Raw genomic sequence first — 10,605 nt, forward strand, 5'->3', positions numbered from 1 at the left:
CGAATACAATCTCTCTCTCTCTCTCTCTCTCTCTCTCTCTCTCCTTTTTAATGTTTATTTATTTTGAGAGAGGGGGAGAGAGCATGAGTGGGGGAAGGACAGAGAGAGAGAGGGAGAGAGAGAATCCCAAGCAGTCTCCACACTGTCAGTGTGGAGCCCGATGCAGGGCTCAATCTCATGAACGGTGAGATCACGACCTGAGCAGAAATCAAGAGTCAGTCGCTTAACCAACTGAGCCACCCAGGCGCCCCGAGAATATAATCTTTTCTAACAGCCTGATAGTAGTCCTTGCAATAAACATAGAAAGGCTGGGGAGGAGCATAGACTGTGTCCTTCCCCACTTCTGATTCTTGGAGGGAGAAAAGATGAGCCAGAAGGGGGGAAGGAAAGAGAGCTCACAGACTTCTAGAATTTTCTTTTTTCTTTTCTTTTCTTTTCTTTTCTTTTCTTTCCTTTCCTTTTCTTTCTTTTCTTTTTTCTTTTCTTTCCTTTCCTTTTTCCTTCCTTCCTCCCTTTCTTTCTTTCCTTTTTTCTTTCTTTCTCTCCCTTCCTTCCTTCCTTCCTTCCTTCCTTCCTTCCTTCCCTGTTTTGTTTTGTTCTTTGGAACCATATTGTCACATTAATGGGAAGAAAACAAAGAACCAGAGAAGCCAAGTAACTGGTTAGAGGCAAAATTTAGACCCAGAACGTGGGTGTAAACACTGGAAGGGTTTCGGGGGTGGGGAAAGCTGATTGTCGATCACTGCTATGTGACGCTGTAATGCTGCCTGACGTCAGACGCCGTGACGGTTTTGTGCAGGGGTTACCTCGTTTACCCTGTGTGACAATCACGCTTCCAAAAATAAAAACGGAAGAGCCTCCCCCAGTGCCCAGCACGGTCCTTGGCACTGGGGATACACCGAAGACAGGCGGGCATGGCCCTGCACGGGCTGTGGAGGAGAGTCAGGCAAAGGGGTGATTGCGGTGCATTCTGCGGCTATAACAGGGAAAGTTCGGACTGTGCGGGAGCGCATAGACGGGTCCTAATCAGACTTGGAGAAATCAGGGAGGGCTTCCTGGAGGAAGTGAAAGGGCCCGGGTGACTGGGGCAGTGATGTGAGGATGGGGGCCTGGGGAGGGGTGGCAGGAAGATGAGAAACCAGGCCCTCCGAGGAGGCAGATTTCAGAGCTTGGAAGTCCTGGTAAGACGTTCCGGATCATCCCAAGACGGGAGGAAAGGTTCCAAGAGATGGGATGACAGCATCGAACGTCCCTGTCCTAAAGAAGGCTTTGGCTTTGGTGCGGAGGGTGCACAGGGCGAGAAGCGGGGAGGTCAGCCAGGGGCCATGGCTAGATGCACGGCAGGGAGGACAGTAGCCTGAATTGGGAGAGTACCAGGGCGGGGGCGGGGGGGGGTGGTGGTCAGCACCTGATGCCCGATGGGCTGTGTGGGGTGGGGAGCTGGGGGAACCCAGCGTGACTCCCAGGTTTCGTCCCGGCCATCATGGCCACCACCGTCCGCCCAGCCTGCCCACGTGAGGGAACCGAGGCCCCCAGAAATAACTCGCCCAAGGTCAGTCAGCTCATACGTGATAGGGCCGGGCTCAGCCCATCCCGGTTTGATGCCTTCCTGATCCCCTCGATTTCAGAATCTCCCTGTTCGTGATTGTCTGGACGGTAGACCTGGACGGCTTTGGCCAAAGTGCACAAAAGAGGTAGGCTTCTGCAGGGGTTGGTGTAGATTTATTCTGAGCCTTGGCAGTTCGTTTGAAAGAAGTGCTAAGAACCTCCCCCACCTAACCCCCTGATGCAGAGAGCTCAGCACTGTCCCAGAAGGCAGCCCGGGTCACCCAAGAATCGCTAACCTGGGTTAGGAGAGCCGGCTTCAGGTCCTGGCCCTGCCCCCCTCACAGACCTTCTCTGGGCCTCAGCTTCCCGATCTGAGAGCGAGGGGGCTGGGCCCGTTGACTCCCGAGCTTTCGCACGTCGGGGGAGCAGGGAAGGTGCATAGACACGCAGGGTCACAGCTGGCAGCATTCTGGGGACCGCTGAGTCTGACTTTCCACATGATACACTAGTCCCTCCCACAGGGGTCCCGGCTAAGCTGGGTCCCGTCAGACTCTGCGGTGCGGGGCGACAGAGAAGGACCTGGAACACTCTCCAGTGATCCCCGTGGGCAGCGAGGGCCGGGAACCCCTGTCTTGAGGACCCTAGGAAATCACCAAGGTAAGTGTCACCCACAGGAAGCCAGTGGGAAGGATCGGTGGCCTCCACGGAAGAGATCAGAGGAGTCAGGCATTCCAGAGCAGGGAGGGAAGTGAATGCCTGGCTGAGGGGTCATCCTGACTCAGGCCCTAAGATGTGCTCCTGGGGTCACAGGAAAGGGACAGGGAGGGGAAAGGAAGCAGCAGCTTGAGCCTGAAGACTGTTAGCGCCTCTCCCTCAGCCCCTTCAGAGTAACTGCCCCCTGTGTCTGTTCCTCAGGGCTCCTCACTGCGGCTTTTGTCTGGCCCTCGGGGTGAGGTGACCCCACCCAAGCCCTGTGAAGGAAGAAAACAAGAAATAACTCTGGGTCATTCTGAATAAAGCGAGATAATGCCCGGTCAAGAGTTGAGGGAGACTTTGGGAAAGCAGTAGTTTATGAGATAAGCCTTAATAACATCTTACCTTTCGGGGGCGCCTGGGTGACTCAGTTGGTTGAACGTCCGACTTCGGCTCAGGTCATGATCTTGCAGTTCATGGGTTCGAGCCCCACGGCGGGCTCTGTGTCTCCCTCTCTCTGCCCCTCCCCCACTTGTGCTCTGTCTCTGTCTCTCTCAAAAATGAACAAACATGAAAAAAAAAAAATAACGCCTTGCATTTCGTCAGTGAGAATTTGCCAACAAACACCTATGCACACCCACCCTGTGCCTGTGCCCGTCTCTGCCCTTCCCACGAGATGCAGATAAGGAGGTGCACTTTGATCTGTAACCTCCAGATCAGAGGACATGACAGACAAGCATACGTGCAATCGTGGTGTAGTGTGAGAGACTCTGGGAGCCCAGAGGAGGGCCATTAAGGCTCCCGATGAGCCATCCGGAAGACTTCCTGGAGGAGTTGGCCCTTGAGCTGAGTTTTGAAGGACGGGTTTGAATTATCCAGGTAGAAAGAAAGGGGTGTGTGGGTAAGGGAGGTAGCAATGCCGTTTACTGTGTTTTACAAAATCTAAAGCCCCTGTCCATTTATTATTTCATTTCGTGTTGCTATGACTCTCTTGGGGAAATTCACAGATTGATACTTTCTTCTGGGCATTCTCTGAGGGACAAGAGACGGAAGGCTAGCCTCATCATTATAGAAGGCGGATTGGGGGCCTTCGTTCGCCCAACACAGAGGTTACTGAAAGAATCTTCTCTGGATGGTATCTCTGCCTAGTATCTCCCTCAGTCTCTCTGGTAACTTGTGAAATGGAGAGAATTTTCTCTCTGTTATAGAGGGGGAAGCCGAGGCTTAAAGAAATTGACTTCTCCATCAATACTCTTGTACATAATGGCTACATTATGTACAATGGCTACTCTTGTACATAAGGACTCGGCATCTTTAAATACCCTGTGGCTTAAGGTGAAAAATACATTAATAAATAGTCCTCCCGAATTAGGGCTTTCTTTTGTCCCATCTGCCTGCTATATACAGACTTCAGGGAGGGATGATTATTATTGTACATGATGGTGATGATGATGATTGATGACGTACCTCACCCACTCCCTGCTTTATCCTAGATGTTTGGCTGTCACAAGCCAGCAATATTAATGACAATTAGATTGTTTGAGTTTGGCTATGGATAATTATAACATGCCATCTTAGCAAGCTTCTCCTGTGGCCACTTAACGCTAACTCAGAAGATGTCATGGCAGAGACAAGGCTTTAAGTATAATGTCGACTTGACCTTTCAGCTAGCTTTCCAGCAGTGACCCAGACAGGTGGATACTGAACTCCGCCGGCGTGCCTAAGCTTTCCAGGAAGTGCTGGAAGGTTCTAACAGCGATGGTAGCTCCCAGGTATAGGGGTGAGTGCATTCAAGGTGATTTATTCCCAGGGAATCCCAGGAGAACGCAGAGATCTGTGAACGATATGCCCCAGTTGAGAATATTATTCTGTGAAGCAGCTTTCAGAAAGATAGCTTTAGAAATTTCTTTGTAACTGCAATAGAGACTGCTGTGGTATAAAGAGAAAAACCACGACTGCAAATTTCAGACAAACGGGAAAACTACCATTAAGTTCCGGAGAGGGAAGAGAGACTTTAATTTTTTTTTTTTAATTAAGGTGTAATTTACATCCAGTGAATTTGTTATTTTCGCTATACCTTTCTCCAGCTTTTGACAAATGCATACAGCCTGCACCTACCAACACAAAGCCAGTATAAAACGGCCCCTTCGTCCTCCAGATTTTCTCTTGTCTCTGGATAGCCAAACACCCTCAGCCCTGACAACTCCTGATCTGTTTTCTGTCCCTATAGTTTTGCCTTTTCTGTTATGTTGCATAAAGGGAACCATACAGCTGTAGCTTTTGAGAGATTTTTCACTGTACATTTTTTGTACCTCCTAAATTTTGTACCATTGGTACATACTATCTATTCAAAAAATAGATATATTTTTTTCTATCTATTCAAAAAAGAGATACAAAACATAGATATAAAAAATAGATACTTCCAATGATCCATGGGTTAAAGAGGAAAGCCAAGGAAAATTATAAAATATTTAGATCTGGCTAATAATGAAATTATTAAGGAAACAGCAGTAATGCAATGGGTTTCGATACCATCATACGTAATGGAAGTAAGCAAAAACCCCGGATGCAATGAAAGACGTACTTGGGGGGGGGGGAAATTCATGATCTTAAGTGCATTTATTACAACACAAAGATTTTTATTTTTAAGAACCTAAAGTGTTCTATTTTAAAAGCCAGGAGAAGAAAACAAAGTAAACCCTAAGAAACGAGGATATAAATAATCAAGATAACTATTGAATAGTTAACGAGTAAAAACAAAAAATAAATGGCAACAATAAAAATACATATGATTTATATACGTATTTTATACGTTTACTTTATTTTTTTAAGTAGGCTCCACACCCAACATGGGGCTTGAACTCATGACCCTGAGATCAAGAGTCACATGCTCTGGGGCGCCTGGGTGGCTCAGTCAGTTAAGCATCCATCTCCTGATTTCAGCTCAGGCCGTGATCTCATGTTCGTGAGATCAAGCCCCTCGTCAGGCTCTACGTTGGTAGCACAGAGGAGCCTGCTTGGGATTTTCTCTCTCCCCTCTAGGCCTCTACCCCCGCCCCTCTCTCTCTCAAAATAAATAAATAAACTTAAAAAAAAAAAAAAAAGAGTTGCATGTTCTACCGAATGAGTCAGACAGGCGCTCCGTGTGATTTATATATTGATGTACAAGCCAACTTAGGGCAGTGTAATGGACATTGAATGTTTGAGCCTCAGCTTCCTCATCTCTCAGATGGAGATAATAACACCCCCTTCCGCCCAAAAGTAGGTAGGATTTCTGCTAATAACGATTTAGCCACGACAGCACTTCCTTTTATGTCTGGGCATAAAGGTTAATTACAGTGAAACTAGGGAAGTTTCTCTTCAAGATATTACACATGGAATCCCCTTACCTGGATTTCTTTCTTCTCTACTGCTTCTGCCATCTTTCCTTTCCTCCTCCACTGTTGGTCTGTGCTAGAGAGGCGCCGAAGAAAACCTGGGGGCCACTGAGCCCTGGGTCCGTCCGTCAGGGCTCCCCTGCTGGGCTCTGGAGTGGCCTAAGATGAGATCTAACCCCTGTCACAGGAGACCAGGCTTTAAAACCACATCTACCACGTCCTAGCTGTGTGGCTGTGAATGAGCCTCTCAGCCTCTCTGAGGTTTGCACCTTTATCTGTTAAAGGGTATCTTAATCACGTCCATATAAATGGATCTGTTCTGAGAATCGAGTGAGGTGGTAAATGTCGAAGTATTTTATAAATTGCGAAGTGCAATTTATTTGCAAAGTGTCCATTGTTATGGTAGTCATTTTTATTAAAACTTGTTCACCAAGAGTTTACTCCAAAAACACGTCCCCGGTCCCAAGGGTGACCTACTGTGCCTGTGGCAGTCAGGTGGAGATAGCTGCTTCTCTGATTAGCACCTTGCTTCCTGGGTTGGCTGGCCAGCTGCCCAGCCAGCTCCGGGCGTCCCAGGTTTCCAAGTGTGTGGTTAAGGAGAATGCAATGGGAACTTCAGGGAAAGGCTTTAGGTAGGGGAAAAAAGAGGGAGGAATGTTTCTTTATTGCAAAAGAAAGTTAATTAACCTTCCCTTTGTTTCCTAACTTCTTGGCTAGCCTGAAGAAATCATTTTTATTGAAGAGTTAAAAACTCATGCATAATTATTTTTCTAAAAGTTCTGCAGACTACAGGGTCCTGCAATAGAACTATATCGGAAGCCACAAATGCAAGCGGTAAATAGAATTAAAAAGTTTTTAGTAACAGCTAAAACTAAAACTACCCTGTGATCCAGCAATGACACTATTAGGTATCTACCCAAAGGATACAAAAGTACAGGTTTGAAGGGGTACATGTACCCCAATGTTTATACAGCATTATCAACAATAGTCAAACTGTGGAGAGAGCCCAAATGTCCATTGACCAATAAAGGGATAAAGAAGACATTGTGTGTGTGTGTGTGTGTGTGTGTGTGTGTATATGAAATCTTGCCATTTGCAATGACGTGGATGGAGCTAGAATGTATTATGCTAAGTGCCATAAGTCCATCAGAGAAAGACAAATACCACAGAAGTTCACACATATGTGGGATTTAAGAAACAAAACAGATGAACTTATGGGGGAGGGGGGAAGAGAAGGGAGGGAAACAAACCACAAGAGACTCTTGAGGATAGAGAACAAACCATGGGTTGAAAGAGGGCAGTGGGTGGGGAATGGGCTAGATGGGTGATGGGCATTAAGGAGGACACTTGTGATGAACACTGGGTGTTGTATGGAAGGGATGAATCACTGAATTCCACTCCTGAAATTAATATTGCACTGTATGTTGACTAAAATTTAAATAAAAAAAAGGGGGGGGGATTTTAGTAGCCACCTGAAGAAAGTAAAAAGAAACAAGTGAGTAATTTTAACATTTTCTTTAACCCAGCATAGCCCAACTGTTATCATTTCAATGTGTGGTCAGTATGAAAAATAACCCTTCTTGAGACATCTGACGATATTTTTTTACATGAAAACTTCAGAATTTGAGATTTATGTATAGCCCATCTCAATGTGGACCCACCACATTTCAGGGGCTCCATAGCTGCATGTGGCCTGTGGCTGCCGCGTTGGACAGTGTAGGACTAGCACTAGAACTTGGTTAGGCTTGAGGAAATGAACTTCATTTCTGAAAAGTAGAAAATGTGACAGGACTCTAAAGAGCTCCTTGTAGGGTATAGTGAAGGGAGAAAAACGAATACCAGATCTGGGTTCATTCAGTCACTCATTCTTCAAGTGTTTATTGAACACCTACTTTGTGCCACGGTCTTGGCTTCACAGCCAACCCATTCAATGACTTTGGACGAGTCACTTCTCAGGGCCTCAGGCTCCCTGTTGCACCTCTGAGAAAATTAAGATACCCCTATAGGAAAGAGAGAAATCTTGGTGCCAGCTGGGGGGAATCTGCACCTGGAAACCATGAGCTTACTGCTGGAGTTTTGAAAGGCGATCAGAACCAATCGCTTTCATTGATAGTGTTGATGGACCTCTCCCAACCCCTTTATTATTAATGGCACAGCTTGATCAACCCCATAGGGTTTAACTGGAAGAATTAATCACACAAGTCTTATCTACAGAAATGGATTTGTCATACTGACCCCAGTTTCTTCACCAGTGTCTTGTGGACCATCCTTGCAGGGAGTTTCTTAGGGAGAACTAATAAAACAAGTCATAAATTCCTCTGTGACACCAAGTGCTTCATAAATGCCAAGTAATCATTCCTGTCTATCAGTAGATTTAACTGTGGGAAGGTAGGAGGTGTCACAAGGAATATGCTGGAGCTGTCTGGAAGGCTTGGAAATAAAATCGCATTCATTAACTCGTGGGTGGCCATGACTTAGGAGTGACTGCAGCTGAAACAGAAAAAGGAAATGGAGTTATACTTCTTGGAAACAGGTGGGCGTTAGCCATAGCGCTGGACTGTCGGGTGAAGTCAGTTTTCAACTTCTGTGTTGGGCGAATGATTCTATACAGGCATTTAGAAAGAGAGAGAACGACTCTTCGAAAATAGAAGTGTGGGCAACATTAAAGAGATAATGATCATAAAATCCGATATCATCACTTGAGTTTGCAGCCCAGGCTGCCATTGTTAATGCACGTTCAGGTGGTAAGCACCGAAAAATCATCCCTGACCTTGGCACATGGCCTTTTACGTTTGCCAAGTGCTTTCACAGAGCGCTGTGAAATGGGACAGTGTCCCACTGGAGAATGACAACAGCTCTGCCGTGTGTTATGACCCTTATTTTACAGATTAAGGAGGCAGAGGCTCTCAGTGCATGGCGAAGATGTCTGTAAGTGGTGAATTGTTATTTTTGTTTTTCATCACCACATCTTGCTGCCTTCCCAAGCTTCCCCAGAACTGGAAAGTGGCCCTGATGCCTCGCGTGCCTTCAGACGTGTGCGGTGCTTCTTAAAAAAGGGCGTGTCTAGAGGGGTCCTAGCAGTTCAATAGACTTTCAGCTAACTGAAGAGAACCCGAGCATAGAAATGCATTCTTGCATAAATGCATAAGACTTTTCACTTTGGACAGGATGGAAAGAAAGGAAAATAGCTGGTCTCATCCACTGTATTTCCAGGGGTATCAGCCACAAAAGGAGTAGGATGACTCCTGAGAAACACTTCCCTAGAACTAAACATAAGGGGCTTTATTAGAAGGGAAAAAAATACCCTAGATCCCATCTGATATATAAGATACAACCCCTTCTCTTCTCAATGCACTTTATTATTTATGAGACTTTTCCCAGACATCTCCATCCATTCATATGTGTAGCAATTTCCACAAGGGGAGAACAGTTATTCTCTCTTGCATACAGTGCTTTGTTGAGGGAGGGAATGAATGAATGAATGAATGAATATCCATTTTGCAGATGAGAAAAATGAGATCCAATGAAAGTGAGTGGTGTCCCAGTGAGGAAACCATGACTAAAACCCATATCCTCTTAAAATCTTTTTTTTTTAATTTTTTTTTTTTTTTTAGGTTTATCTATTCATTTTGAGAGAAAGAGAGAGAGAGGGTATAGAGAGAATCCCAAGCAGGATCCACACTGTTAGTGAAGAGCCCACCACAGGGCTCGATCTCATGAACCGGGAGATCATGACCTGAACCGAAATCAAGGGTCAGGCGCCTAACTGACTGAGCCGTCCAGGCGCCCCTACACCCCGCATCTTCTGAGTTTAGTCTCATCGTGTTCTTACATGAATTCTCCCTTGAGATCTGGTTTCTGACCATGCATCATGGAATATCACTGGGGAAAAGAGTCATATTTTTCATGAAATAAGGACTTAAGAGTACCTCAGGTCTCTCCAATCATTCCTAATCACTTACATTTATATAAATTAAATCATCATTCACTCCGTCTGCAGAACAGCAGTAAAAACACCAACTTAACATTCCACCTCCCAAACAGCCCAAGGCAGAGTGAAGACGGCAGTGAACTGTAGCCAAATTTCTAATCATCGCATCAAGAAACCAGAGCAGAAGGGTGAATTGATGAGCCATCAATCACAAGTATAAAGTAATGGCAGGTTGGCAAAGAAAGTGGAAAAATACACACACACACACACCCACACACACACAACCTCAAATAGCACCAGGTACTAAAACCCCACTTACGGGACAGATGTCTCACCAGAGAAATGGTGCTTATTTATTCCCCAAGAATTTCAAGATAAAAGAGAAACCTTCGAAGTTTAGATCTCCGGGCATTTGTTATTAAGTCCCAAGGGAGGAACGATAGAGCTATTGGTCAGGGGAAAGATGCAGTTTCTATCAATCCAGAGGTATTTGGAGAAGTGTATACATTGTTTTCTTTCAGGAAGGATTCAGCCATGGCTGGGCAGCCTCTTCTCAGAAGGGCAAGTATCTTCTTCTCAGGAGTTTTCCAGAAATCACACCTCCAAATTGAAAGGGACCTTACGCCGACCATCTAGCATAATGCCCTTGACGCTGGCTGGTCTTTCAACTGTCTCCAAAACATTCCCGTCCCCGTCATCAAGACGCCATGTGTCCTTCAGTGGTGGACAAACCCACCATCCCTGGATGTACTCTTTGTCTGTATCTGAGTTCTGGAAAATACCAGAGGTAGCCGGAACCGCAGAGGATACTTCCTTTAAGATAGTTACTCGACATCTACCTGTGACCTCAGGAAAAGGCCTACTAAGCAGGGAGACTGTGTAGGATGGAAGGATGGTCCCTGATCTCGGGGCTGGGGGCTTTCAAACGAGTGGGGTCCGCGGCCCAGGACCGTTCTGGGTTGTCAAGGCAACAGGCAATGGCATGTCAAAGCTCGGCACCGTATCGGGGCTCGGCCTTGGCTTGCGCCGCCCGTGGCTGTGGGCCCAGCAGAGGGG

The sequence above is a fragment of the Prionailurus viverrinus genome, chromosome A3 (assembly GCF_022837055.1).
Source record: "Prionailurus viverrinus isolate Anna chromosome A3, UM_Priviv_1.0, whole genome shotgun sequence".
NCBI lineage: Eukaryota > Metazoa > Chordata > Mammalia > Carnivora > Felidae > Prionailurus > Prionailurus viverrinus.